The following is a 14,444-nucleotide window of genomic DNA, read 5'->3' on the forward strand; positions in this document are numbered from 1 at the left end:
TTGTTGTTACTTTTTATTTCTTTAAACATTATAAAATACTCATATTTTGAATTTTTTCATCTTTTTGTGATTCTTCATTTATTGATTTGCTAATGCCTATTTTCTAAGATTTTTTTCACACACATGCTTGCACGTGTGTGTGTGTGTGTGTGTGTGTGTGTGTGTGTGTTTGTGTAGTAGTGTGTTAATGTGAATGTATGGCACATGAGTGCTGGTGCCTGTGGAGTTCAGAAGATGTTGTACATCCTGGAGCTGGAGTTACAGGCAGTTATGAGCTACGCAATGTGGGTGATAGAAATCAAAATTAGGTCCTCTGCAAGAGCAACCAGTGTTCTTAACAGCTGAGCCATCTCTCCAGCCCATTTTACTGATTCTTATGCTTAGTATATATATATTGCTTTGCAATGTTATACAATAGATTTTTTCCCACTGAGATATAAACTTTAAAAAAATGTAAAAAAGGTAAATAGCTGGGGTGAGCAGGACATGAAGTGAGCAGGGGAGATGTGGCCCCTCCTCTCATTTGCCATAAGGTGACGTAAGCGAGGGATGCCCCTCACCGCCCCTCACCCTTTGCCCTCACACCTTGTCCCTCACCAGCTACAGCACTGGGGAGAGCAGGCCCTGCATTTCGCCTGGGCAGGACAGTAGAGCTGATCATTTGGTGAGGAGCACAGATGAGCTGGCCCAGAGAGCATGGAAATGGGAGAGCTGGTTCCGCCCCCCTTGTATGCCATGTGGTGGCAAGAGCAAGGGAAAGAGGCCCTCCCCCTCTTGCCCCTTGGCACCTGTGGCAGGTGAGAGAGCTGGTCTCAGGGGCATGGGAGTGGGAGAACTTAACCTGCCCCTCACCAGCTGCAGCTGGGGAGAGTGGCCTCTGCACCTCGACTGGGCAACACAGTAGAGATGGCCCTGGTGATGTAGGTGCAAGTGAGGGTGTGAGAGCAGGAAAACCCATCCTGCCCCTTACTGCTTGCTGCATAGGGTGAGCTAGCCTGGGTGATGCTGAAGAGCTCATGCCAGTGATGAGGATGAGGTAGAGCTGGTGGGCTGACCAATCTAGCAACCAACCATGCCTAGAACTAGGACTATGAGTTGGCTCACCCTAACATCCACTCCATCCATGATCTGGAGTGCATGAAGGGGCCAGTCCTGCAGATCCCAAAGCTGCAGGATGTCCATGACACAGGGCAACAGCAAGATATTCAAGAGGAATCCCAGTGAGGGTCCAGCTGAAGTCAGAGGCCTTGAATCAGGCCAGTGACTCTTTTTAGTCCATACATCTTGCAAATAAAGATGTATGGACTAAAGGGTACACTGTGTGACACACTGTGTCACAGTACAACTTCCATGACGAGATTTTTTTCCTTTTTAATTTTAGTTTATTTTGTTTTGTGGGGGAGTTTGCAGGGGCAGAGGGCAGATGGGAAGGGACAGGGAGATGAATGGGATTGGGATGCATGATGTGAAATCCAGAGAATTAATAAAAAGTGAAAAGATAAATAACAATAAAGATAAATGATTCTTTTGTCTTTGTTTCTAAAATTATTTTGGTAAACATACAATTTTATTTTGTGTGTGAATATTTTGCCTGCTTGTATGTCTGTTCACTATGTGTATGCTTGGAGACTGTGGAGGTCAAAAGAAAGCATCAGATCTCTTGGAACTGAAGTTATAAATGGTTGTGAACCTTCATGTAGGTGCTGGGAACCAAACCAGGGTCCTCTGCAAGAGCAACAAGTGCTCTTAACCACTGAGCCATCTCTCCAGCCCCAATAAATGATTCTACAGTAGCATTTCTTTAATTATAAGGCATACAAATAAATACATTTTAGAAGTTTAGATAAGTTCCAGCTTATGTATATATAATATGTTTGCTTGCCCTTTAGAATTATGAGCAAAGATTAACACATTTCATTTTGTATTTTCTATATTGTTTCCCTTTTTTTCCCAATCTGGTGTGATAGGAGGAACATAGCTTGTTATCAAAGAGATTTGACATGAAGTTAAGTCCAGATATTCTGTTCTAACAGCTATACAACATGGAGCAACTTCTGTACTTTCTCTGGGGGTCAAGTTCTCTGATAAGTAAAATAAGGATAATAATACCTAACCCACAGATGGCATTTTATATCAAAGGATGTCGTATAAATATGTTTACTATCGTGATTCCAAGAATATAAAAACTGTTTCTGTTTCTTTTGCTCTTTTCTAACTTGCTTTTTCCAGTTTATTTATTTCAAGTAAAATGTGAAATGAAGTATTTAGATTGTAACTTAATGAAAGACTATGGAAATATGTATTATGTGTGTATTTGATAATGCTGTTGCATTAGCTGGATCACAGAGAAACTTCTGTTTGGTACCATGACTCACTCTACTTGGCTGACCTGTTCTGTTTTCTTTAAAGCAGTTGTCGTTTTTTTTGTTTGTTTGTTTGTTTTGTTTTGTTTTTTTTTCCTCCAGACCTTAAGCTGACACTTGGGCAGTGAATGAATACCTTAGAGAAAAATATCTTGTTTCAGTGAAACTTGGTCCAGAAATTCTGATAGGAGTAGCCTAGTACATTTGAGAGGTTTGAGAATTAAAAAAAAAAAAAAATTATAATTTTTAAGTTTTTTCCCTACTACTTGGGAACCAGATTCAAATTACACACTCTGAAAGAATTTAGTAAATTCATAATCCTATTATTTTTACCTAATATTCTTTTAAAATGAATACTTAGCTGCTCATAGAGTTGAAGATGGAAACATTGGAACACTTAAACAACTACTTACACATTTTCAAAGGAATTCCACAACTTATTTTCTGTATAACTATATCTAAATGTAATTATTTGTTTTTGTTATTCATATTCACAGAGAAGCTTACTAAATAGAATTATTTCATTTGTTATATAACTTGAAAATATGTTTGAAGTATTGAATAATACTAGAAGAGTAGTGATATGTAATTGGATAAATTTATAATTAAAAATGTATAGCCATCAATTATGAAGAGAATACAATCTTTACTAAAACATTTAAGTAACTTATTTTACTTTAAAATGTGAAATTAATAGTGTTTTTTATAAAATAAGTAAAAGCTTACTGAGTATTTTGTTTTCTGAACTATAACTACACACACATGCATGCACACAAACACACACAATCCAGAACATGAAAAAGTTCACAAAGTGGAATTAGAATAGACATTTTAAGATTTTTTAAAAAATTATCTATATGTGTGAATCTGAATTTATTTGTGCAGTGCCTGCCAGAGGTCAAAAGAGAACATTGGGTCCCCTGGAGCTGAAGTTACAAGTGGTTGTTAGCCACCTGACACAGTATTGGGAGTCAAATTCAGGTCCTTAGAAAGAGCAGTACAGTCTCTTAACCACTGAGCCATCTCCAGTCCCGAGAATAGAAATTTTATCATCAGTATCCTTGTATGTGAATCCTGACTTTTCCTTGAGGGTTTTGTTTGTTTGTTTGTTGTTATTTGCTTTTTAAGACAGGGTTTTTCTGTGTAGCCCTGGCTGTCTTGGAACTCACTCTGTAGACCAAGCTGGCCTTGAACTCAGAGATTCACCTGCTTCTGCCTCCCTGTGCTGGGATTAAAGGCATGTGCCATCACTGCCCAGCTGAGATATTTTATATAAGACAAATTGCTTAATTTTTCTTTAGCTGTCATATTAGATTACTAATATCTTATGGTTTAGATGAGGAAAATGACTTCCATAAATCTGAAAGTAGCATATAAATATTGGTTAAGAGTTTAAAGCTTTGCTATAAATTCAGGATGTGGTTGTTTACTCTGGAGGCAAAGGCAAGTAGATCTTTGTGAGTTCTATACTATCCTCTGCTCTACATAGTGAGACCCTGTCTTAAAAAAAAAAGTCTTCACTATCTTTCAAAATCAAATTATCTTCCTTTTTGCTTATGAACTGAAAAATTATTTATTTTCTTCACAAAAATGTCTGTTTTACTAAAAGTTTTACTCAGCGCAATGCCTTAGCCCTCTAATAGGTGCTCATAAATAGAATGAGGGGTTGAAGATGTTTAGTCTCTTAGCATAAACATTATATATTGCTATTAAAAACTACTGTAGCCAGGTGGTGGTGGCACACACCTTTAATCCCAGCATTCAGGAGGCAGAGACAAATGGATCTCTGTGAGTTCGAGGCCAGCCTTGTATGCAGAGCGAGATCCAGGACAGGCACCAAAACTACACAGAGAAACCCTGTCTTGAAAAACAAAACAAACAAACAAAACAAAACAAAACCCCGAAACTAACTACCTCTTAATTGGTAAATATAGATAGACTCATCAGCATAAGAGGTGTGACCTTAAACCCACAGAGTTATTGTGGAGATACCATAGATATGTAATTGTTTCATATTTTAGAGGCAGTATAGTACAATTCATAAGCTTAGTCCTAAGTTTGAACCTACTGCATTCTCAGTTGAAGAACTATGGACAAATCATTTTCTCTTTTGAGCCTCAATGCCTTTAGTAAATGAGTATTCTTCTAGATTTATCCACTTAGAGGATTGCTTTGGGAAGTGAATATCTGTAGATGTGAATGTATTTATTATAAGCTAGGAAAAGTATCAGAAAAGTATAAGATGTAGACACTTTGTTTTATAAGAATATGAACTGGCTACATGGTCTACTTTTGCATTTGTGCAAATTATAGAAAATATTATTATAAAGATTGCACAAGGTTGGGTATCTTAAAGGACTCATCCATCTTCATAAACCATATCCACCATAAAGTTTTATTTAAAGGAACACAAGAGGGTGTAGCAAGAGAAAGGTAAGGCAGACATTGAAGCTATGGGAGATATCAGAGGATCTTAACTTTGGGCACTGGTTTGCTTATCTCTGAGTTGAATCACTGGGATCCGGGTTATAAATTTAGGTTTCCAGAGAGCTCAAGGTTGAAATTCTCAGTGGGCTGTATTGTGTTGCTACTCAAGTAGTATGTAGTGATCTTTTTAAATTTCTGTCCTAATTCTTAATACTTTACTCCTACATATTCAAAATAAAATTTGATTTACCTAATATATAAGATATGGGAAAAAGATTGAGCTTTATTGTAATCTCAGAGAAACAGCTCCAAGACCACACCCAGGGTTTGTAGAAAAATCCACGATGTTGGTGAGAATTAAACTTCTATCTGATGGGTAGGAAGGGAACACACCCTTTCTGATGGCAACTTTCTTTATTACTCCATGTTGAAAATCTTTCTCTTTGTCTTTTCCCAGTTATATATTTCCAACAGAAAGCTTTAGACAATATAAGAGTGACATTTGAGGGCCACATTACATTTCTTGAGTAAATGATAAGAAGCAGAGCATCCTGATAACCACACAAAATAAATCTATCAGCTTTCTGATTAGTGGCACAGCTGCAGCTGTGAAGGAGGATTCAGTTGTTTCACTATCTTGCCAAGGATATAGCCTATAAAGGGGGTAGAAAGGCAAACTATCTGGGAGCTTAGAAAATAGAGAAATTATACATTATATTCTGTATTTCTAAGTGTGATAAACATTCTAAATTAACATTTAAAAGTGTCAGTTTCTCTTGGGCTTGGATTGCTGTGCTGGCTAGGGGAGTGCAGCCGGTGCAGCTGGGAGTGAGTAACCATGGCAACGCTTGACACTTCCCTGAGGGATAATGTCATGAAAATCATCCCAAATCTTAAGATATATTTTCTTATCCTGTGTGCAACCTCAGATCACAAGGACAGAAACTTGGAACTCTTATTTCAGGGCTGTAAAGTTAGATTATCCTCTGTAGCCCTGGCTAGTTGTGAAAACTTTTCCCGTGGTTTAGCTGCATGAAAGCAGTTTCTCTCTGGCCTCTGGTTAATTGCTATTCTGTCACACATGTAAATTTTAGGACCTCAACATAAACAGTTAGTTAGTTGCCCCTTGAGTTTTGTATCATAAGACTAAAGTTAGGAGTTTGTACAGAGTTAATTGCTGAGGAATTTGTGCAGGGAGTTAGGTCTTATGTTATCAGCCAGACTTTAGCTAGAGAAGAACTGGCATGAAAGTTGCTTTATGCCTGTGATCTTGGTTCAATAATCAGACATCTGGGAATTTGTCCTTGTGCATTTTCTGTGAAGGTTTATTTTATGATTCATTTACAGGGATATCTAGTCTACTTTGAACTTGCTCTGAGGTTTTTAAATCAACCAATTGTATGTTATTGTCTTGAAGCTGTGGAACAAAGGCCTAGCTACAAAAGAATATTTTATTCACCAAAATTACACAGTAGAAGAAGAAATAATTTTTCTGTCAATCCATAGACATAATTGTGTCCAATATATTCAAGGAGAGAACACACTAACAATCCAGGCTATGGGAGAAGATCCCATAACTATTTTAAGGAAAAATTGTGGTAACACATAAGAAAAGTACAGACAGAAGCAAACAATATTCAGCATCCATGTCCTTGTAAGCCTTGTTTGACGAGGTTCCTCCATCAGAGAATTATTCATCTGGTAGGTTGACCTTATAAATATCAGTTATTATATGCTATATATTCTTATGGCTTCTGGAAGAGCTTAATTTTTCTCAAATTGAATTTTAGTTGAGCTACCTTTTACCATTTGTTAAATGCTTCTTCCAAAAAGTTGAAAACCAACATTATTACATGCTACATCTTAAATGTACTTGTGTATGTATCTGGACTTTCCAATCTGTCTTAGTGAACTCTCTTGTTTCAGCATCACATTATTTTGATGATTTGTGTGTGTGCATGAGTGCACTCACATGTGTGTGCATTTATGTTGGGCTCAAACTTAGGACTAGATGTATGCCATACAAGTCTTCTACCACTGAGCTATGTCTGCTGCCCTGTTTTAACTAATGTTTTATATAACTTCCTAATTGCTTCAATTGTGGTTCTACTTTCTGTATCCATACCCATGTTCCCTGTCACCAGCAAAAAACAATGCTGATAGATAAAAGGACTTTGTACTTTTGTTTAGGGTTAACAGTGAGAGAACATAATTTTATTAGATACTTTTTGGAACCAGAAAGGGGAAAATGAGAGTGATATGGCTTAAATATGATTTATGACCACTAAAACTCATGTGGACATTTAATTCCCAATGTAACAATATTGTGAGTTGAGACTTTTTGGTGCTCCGAGCACAGATCATTTATCTTTAGAGTGAGCCTGACATCTCCCTTATTCTTGTGTACATTACTCTCCCTTCGTCCGCCAGGTTATGATGCCGCATAAAGCCCTTGCCAATCTCTGTCTCTTGAACACTGAGGTAAATAAGTTGTCCAGTCTCTAGTGTTTTGTTATTGCAAAACATAGGTTAAGACAGGAAAAAAAGTAGAATAGGGCTAAGGAAAGGGACATTTACTAAGGACATTAGTTTGAGATGGCTTTTATGCTTCCTCTATAGATGTAGGAAAGCCAGTTGATGTGGAATCTCTATCTCCTCATTTGTAACAGAGGGAAATCAATTTGGTTAATGTTCCTTAAATTTTTATGTTGAAGCATTCATATAGGTAGAGAAAAGTGAAAACAAGTGCATGTCTGAAGCTGTAACTGTGCACAGCCTTCCATAAATAAGACTTTTTAAATACTCATAAAAGGATTTTGTGTGTGTGTGCACATGTGCATGCGTGTGCACATACATATGCTTTAGCGATTATACCATTGACCATTGTAGTAAAAATTGGAAAAAAGGCAGGTGGTGATGGTGCACACCTTTAATCCCAGCACTAGGGAGGCAGAGGCAGGTGGATCTCTGTGAGTTCAAGGCCAGCCTGCTCTACCGAGCGAGTTCCAGGATAGGCTCCAAAGCTACACAGAGAAACCGTGTCTCCAAAAAAAAAAAAAAGAAGGAAAAGAGCTAAACATTGGTTGCTAGAAATTTGTGTAAATAAAATATTATGTAGCTTTATACTAAAATATTGTATAGCCAATAAAATGAAATGAAATTGTAAATATTGAAAACATGATCAGGGCTTTGACTCATGTTTGTCTTTATATTTGCATTTTTTTTCATGCCACTAAACAACCATAGTCAACTGAGATATGAAGAAACCCTGGAGTTGTATAATATAAAAACTTCTTGTATCTGGAACTATTTGTGAATCCTTAATTCTACCACTAATTTTTAGTTCTGCTCCTTTAAATTTCTGGTGGTTAGTATAAGAAAGCTTCTTTGTTGCTAGAGAATGAAAGGGATTTTGCAAAGAGATGATTGTTTTCAAGTGTTCAAATTCTTGGAATATTTTTATACTTGTATCATCTATTGTCATCTAAAAACTCAAGCTTCTAGAGCTACTCTAGGGATTTTCATGACTTTTTTTTTAAACCTCCTGTATCGTGATTATTATATATCATTATTATAGAATCTCCTGCTACTATTCCATCTGAATTTTTTCTTTCAAATGCTAAAGATTGAACCCATGCCCTCCATACTGGGCAAAATTCTGTTACTGACCTACAGCGCCAATGGAAATCTTTTAGTCAGAAGTACATTATGGGAACTTTACTAAAAGAGACTCTCCCACTCTCAACATTGGCCAACATTGAAAGACCTGCCTGACTGTGGGAAATGTGTTCATAGTGCTGTATCTGGTTCTTTTCTAATTCTGTGCTTTGAAGATCTCTTCTTGATCTTAAAAAAATTATTTAGAGGGTGAGATGGCTCAGTGGGTTAGGGTGCTTGCCTTGCGAATCTGATGACCCAAGTTGAATCTAGAACCTGTAAGGTGAAAAGAAAGAATTGACTGACTTCACGAAGTTCTGACCTCCACATGTAGACTGTGGCACAGATGCCCTACTTCAGGCACATGTGCACACACAATAATAATTTAATTTAGTAATAAGAGTGGTGTTTCTTTACATTTTTAGAAGTTTCTGTCATTAGGCTTAATTAAAAAGTCAGTTGGGTTCTCCCTTTTTCCTTTGCATTTAATCTATAATAATGTTTTGGGTCAAGTCCATAAAAATATTAGGCTTTTAACACAGACAGGTAGTTGGAAAAAGAAAGTATTTTGATAGTCTTTCTTAATAATTATGGGTGCTCTTTGATAGTATATTGAACTTGACAAGTTGTTGTAGTCTTATGATAAGTTAAAGCATACACTCCCTTGACTATATCATTGATCTTGCTTTACTATGTCACATTGATATACATTGATTTTTCTTGCATTTTGAATGATCTTTTACCAAATCTGTGATTTTACAAGCATCATGCTTCAGTCACTTGGAAAAAAAGGTTCAGTCTTGATATAGGTCTTTTAGATATAAGGTACTTCTTTAATATTTTTAAGAAATCACAGTTGTTAATATAACACTTTGGCATCACCAGATAAGCCTGTAACTATTGATAAGCTGTCAGTTTCACAGTAGAAGTTAAAAGATTTTCAAGACTAAGTTTTGATTGAAAAGCTAAAATTTTGTCATTTGAAAAAAAAATACAATTATTTTTCTTGAAGGAACATTCACTTTGCTTATTTCCATGAAGATCTTCCATATTCCCAAGAATAACTAATTCATAATTTGCCTGTCAGTTCTTTCAAATTAAAATGGTGCTCATGAAAAAAGCAGGTAGTTAAACTCACATCTTAAAACAATCTTACAAGTACTTTTCCTAGAGAACAGCTTTGTGAATCTGATGACTACATACTTCAGTATGTAGTAGTTCTTTATGTAAATTTTATTTCATGATAATTTCATGACAAAGCACTAAATAAATGTACACTCGAGTTGGGAGTACAACTCTTAAAACATTTTTTTTTTTTAAAAAGGGTTTACCTGAAACCAGTTTACTCACCAATCTACCTATTAGCCACCCTACCCATCTTGCTGATCTGTGACTTCTTGGAGTCCAAACCCAGAGTCTAAACCAGAACTTCTGATAGGAACTCCCAGTGCCAGTTCATTTTTGATTACTAAGCATGCTTTCTTCAATCTGTTATCACATGGTGTTTCATAGGATATTTTTCTGATTTTACAGTTTTATACACTTGGTCTAAATATGAATGCCTAGGCATTAACTATACCACCTTCCTATAAATGTCCAAAAGAGTGCTGTTTTTATTGCAGCTGATTCTAATTTTCACAACAAATAATCTTGGATTGGTGTGAGAATTGACCAGGGGAGTGTAGGAATATAGAAGTTCTTATTGCTTGCAACCATACCATATGGGGAACCAGCTCTTAAAAAGAAATGCTAGGTAGTATTCAGGAGGAGATTCTATTCATAGGAATTCAGCCTATGAGATAGTAAAATGCATAGATAAAGAAGAATGTTCTAAGGACTGGAGAGATGGCTCAGCAATTAAAAGCACTTGCTGCTATTGCAAAGGACCAGAGTTTGGCACTGGCACTGGAGACCATTTCCTAAATAAAACACCAACAGCACAGACCCTGAGCACAACAATTAATAAATGGGACCTCTCGAAACTGAGAAGCTTTTGCAGGGCAAAAGACACAGTCAATAAGACAAAAAGACAGCCAACAGAATGAGAAAAGATCTTCACCAACCCCACATCTGACAGAGGATTGATCTCCACAGTATATAAAGAACTCAAGAAACTAGACATCAAAATACTGAACAGTCCAATTAAAAAATGGGCTAAAGAGCTAAACAGAGAATTCACAAAACAAGAACTACAAATGGCTGAAAGACATTTAAAGAAATGCTCAACATCCTTAATCAAATCAAAAGAAATGCAAATCAAAACAACTCTGAGATACCACCTTACACCTGTCAGAATGGCTACGATCAAAAACACCAATGACAGCCAATGTTGGAGAGGATGTGGAGCAAAGGGAACACTCCTCCACTGTTGGTGGGAATGTAAACTTGTACAACCACTGTGGAAATCAGTATGGCAGTTTCTCAGAAAATTAGGTATCGAACTACCTTAAGACCCAGCTATCCCACTCTTGGGCATATACCTAAGGAATGCTGATTCATACCATAAAGATACATGCTCAGCTATGTTCATAGCAGCACTATTTGTAATAACCAGAACCTGGAAACAACCTAGATGCCTGTCAACGGAAGAATGGATGAAAAAAAATGTACATATACACAATGGAGTACTACTCAGCAGAGAAAAACAACGAAAGCATGAAATTTGCAGGCAAATGGATGGAACTAGAATAAATCATCCTGAGTGAGGTAACCCAAACCCAGAAAGACAGTCATGGTATGTACTCACTCATAAGTGGATTCTAGATATAAAATAAAGAACAATCAGACCACAACCCATAGAACCATGGAGGCTATATATATAGCATGGAGGGCCCTAGGACGACTGTGGCTTATAATAAATTTTGGCTTTACTCAATTATTGAAAAAAAAATAGCCAAATGAATGGAAACACATGAACTATGAACCAAAGGCTGAGGGGCCCCCAGCTGGATCAGGACCTCTGAATAGGTGTGACAGTTGATTGGCTTGATCAGTTTGGGAGGCAGCTAGGCAGTGGGACCAAGTCCTGTGCTCATTGAATGAGTTGGCTGTTTGAAACCTGGAGCTTATGCAGGAACACTTGGCTCAGCCTGGGAGGAAGGGACTGGACCTGCCTGGACTGAGTCTACCAGGTTGATCGCAGTCCTTGGGGGAGGATTTGCCCTGGAGGAGGTGGGAATGGGGGGTGGGCTGGGGTAAGGGAGGGGGTGGGAGGGGGGAGAATAGGGGAACCTGTGGCTGATATGTAGAACTGAATGGTATTGTAAAATAAAATAAATAAATTTTTTAAAAAAAGGACCAGAGTTTGGTCCCAGAGCCCACATAGCAGCTCACAACCATGTGTAACTCCTGTTTCAGGGGTCTAGCTCCCTCTTCTGGCCTCTTTGGGCACTGCATGTGTGTGGTGCACAAAACACAGTTGTGCAAAACATTCATATACATAGGCAAAACACTCATATACATAAAATAAAAAATAAATAAATTTCAAAAATATGTTCTAAAATTATGTTTACTACATTATATAAGGTAATTTTTTGTTTGTTTGTTTTTCGAGACGGTTTCTATGTAGCTTTGGAGCCTATCCTGGAACTCACTCTGTAGATCAGGCTGACCTCAAACTCACAGAGATCCGCCTGTCTCTGTCTTCTGAGTGCTGGGATTAAAGATGTGCACCACCATCACTTGGCTTGTTTCACTTTTTAGTAAACTATGTGCATGTTAGATCTTAGTTTAAAAAAATTTTAGTTTGATAAAGAATTATCAAACTGATTTAGCCAGGCAGTGGTGACATACAGCTTTAATCCCAGAACTCTGGAGGCGGGAAGGAGATGGATTTCTTGAGTTTGAGTCCAGTCTGGACTACAGACTGAGTTCCAGGACAGCCAGGGTGACATAGAGAAACGCTGTCTGGAAAAACCAACAAAAAGCAAAAAGAATTACTGCTTTAATATATGTTATGTTTTCTTTTAAAAGTATGTTCAGTGAGCTGGGTGGTGGTGGCTTTAGTCCCAGCACTTTGAAGCCAGATACAGGCAGATCTCTGTGAGTTTGAGGCCAGACTGGGCTACAGAGGGAGTTCCAGGATAGGCTCCAAAGATACAGAGAAACCCTGTCTCAAGAAAAAAAAAAGTATGTTCTATGATATTGTGTTGGCAAATAATATTCACCTGAAAGTCATGTCCATTTGACACCTGATCTGAATATAGGGTCTTTAAAAATCCTGAGATTAAATTATACCGGAACTAAGGTGTTCTAAATTCAGTAACTGGTATCTTTATACGAAGAAGAAATCACAGTGACAGAGAGAGAAGAAAGGAGGTGAAAATGAAAGCAAAGATTAGAATGATGCATTTACAAACCAAAGAGTGCTAAGAAATGCCAGCACTCACCCAAAGCTCCGAGGAACAAGGGGGTAGTTTTTCCTCAGTGCCTCCACAAGGAAACAACTCTGCTGACACCTTAATTTAAGACTTCTAGCCTTCTCAATAAATTCATAAAGACACCCTGGCTATGGTCGTTTGTTATGGCAGCCCAAGGAAACAATACATGTTTATAGTATTTTTTGAACTTCTTTAAATAAGAAGCTATTAACATAATTTTATTTTGTGTGCACATTAGTGTGTGTGTGTGTGTGTGTGTGTGTGCGCGCGCGCGCGCGCCGCGCACGTGCATGTGCCTGCCAATAAAGGATTAATTACCCAAACTGTAGTATCTCATACAGTGTGAAACTTTAAAAGCAGTGGTAGGGTGCTAGAGAGTTGGTTCAGTAACCCCAATTAAATGTTTTTCTTTATAAGAGTTGCTATGGTCATGGTATCTTCACAGTGATAGAAACCCTAAGACACTTCCACAGGCACCAAGACCCATATATACATACTCATATGCAGACCCATATACATACACGTAATTTAAAAATAAATCTTTAAAAAGTAGTGGCAGAGGGCCGGGCAGTAGTGGCGCACGCCTTTAATCCCAGCACTCGGGAGGCAGAGCCAGGCGGATCTCTGTGAGTTCGAGGCCAGCCTGGGCTACCAAGTGAGCTCCAGGAAAGGCGCAAAGCTACACAGAGAAACCCTGTCTCGAAAAACCAAAAAAAAAAAAAAAAAAAAAGTAGTGGCAGATCACTACTCTATATTAAGGATAACTGGTGTTGGAATTCTTTTAGCTCTTTGGGGGGCCGCTACCCAGTTCCAAATAAATACACAGAGGATTATTCTTACTTATCCTTACTTATGAATGCCCGGCCTTGGCTTGGCTTATTTCTAGCCAGCTTTTCTGAAATTATCCCATCTACCTTTTGCCTCTGGGCTTTTACCTTTCTCTTACTTCTGTAAATCTTACTTTCACTCTTACTTCGTGGCTGTGTGGCCGGCCCCTAGTGTCCTCCTCCTCCTTCTCTTGCTCCTAGATTCTCTCTTCCCAGATTTCTTCTATTCTCTGCCTGGCAGCCCTGCCTATCCTTTCTCCTACCTAGCTACTGGCTGTTCAGCTCTTTATTAGACCAATCAGGTGTTTTAGACAGGCAAAGTAACACAGCATCACAAGAGCTAAACAAATGCAACATAAAAGAATGCAACACATCTGTGCATCACTAAACAAATATTCCACAGCATAAACAAATGGAACACACCTTAAAATAATATTCCAACAGATAACAGTGATACTTTTATTTTTAAGTTATGGAACCTAGATTACTAATCTTTGGGAATCCTTAGAGTCTTGAAGAGCAAAAGAAAATACTTTCCCTTTTGTGATTACTTTAAGATGATTTTTAAAACTTTTTGAGTTGGCAAGATGGTTCAGAGGGTGAGTAAAAGCATTTGTTGCTAAGCCTGACAACCTGAATTTGGTCTTGGACCCCACATGGTAGAAGGAGAGAACTGAGTCCTGCAAATATTCTATATGCCCTTGGCATTCAGGCCCTGTCTGTTCCCCTACACAAATAAGTAAGTGTAACAAATTACAAAAAGACTATTTTATATGTTTAAAGCCAATTTA

The 14,444-nt window shown here is 37.7% G+C and overlaps 1 protein-coding gene across 2 annotated transcripts in view; it reads left to right on the forward strand.

Annotated features, from left to right (window-relative positions):
* The window catches only part of Acer3 (alkaline ceramidase 3), an 80,129-nt gene that overhangs the window by 13,774 nt on the left and 51,911 nt on the right, over window positions 1-14,444 (forward strand). The window contains exon 1 of one of the 2 annotated variants that reach the window (XM_037197306.1): window positions 7,221-7,271. The exons of the other annotated variant lie outside the window; for it this stretch is intronic. The gene's annotated coding sequence lies outside the window, so the exon portion shown is untranslated. Of the gene's footprint in view, window positions 1-7,220; window positions 7,272-14,444 lie in introns of those variants that run through there. 2 annotated transcript variants of the gene reach the window in all.

This window comes from Peromyscus leucopus, chromosome 1 (assembly GCF_004664715.2).
Source record: "Peromyscus leucopus breed LL Stock chromosome 1, UCI_PerLeu_2.1, whole genome shotgun sequence".
NCBI classification, from domain to species: Eukaryota; Metazoa; Chordata; class Mammalia; order Rodentia; family Cricetidae; genus Peromyscus; species Peromyscus leucopus.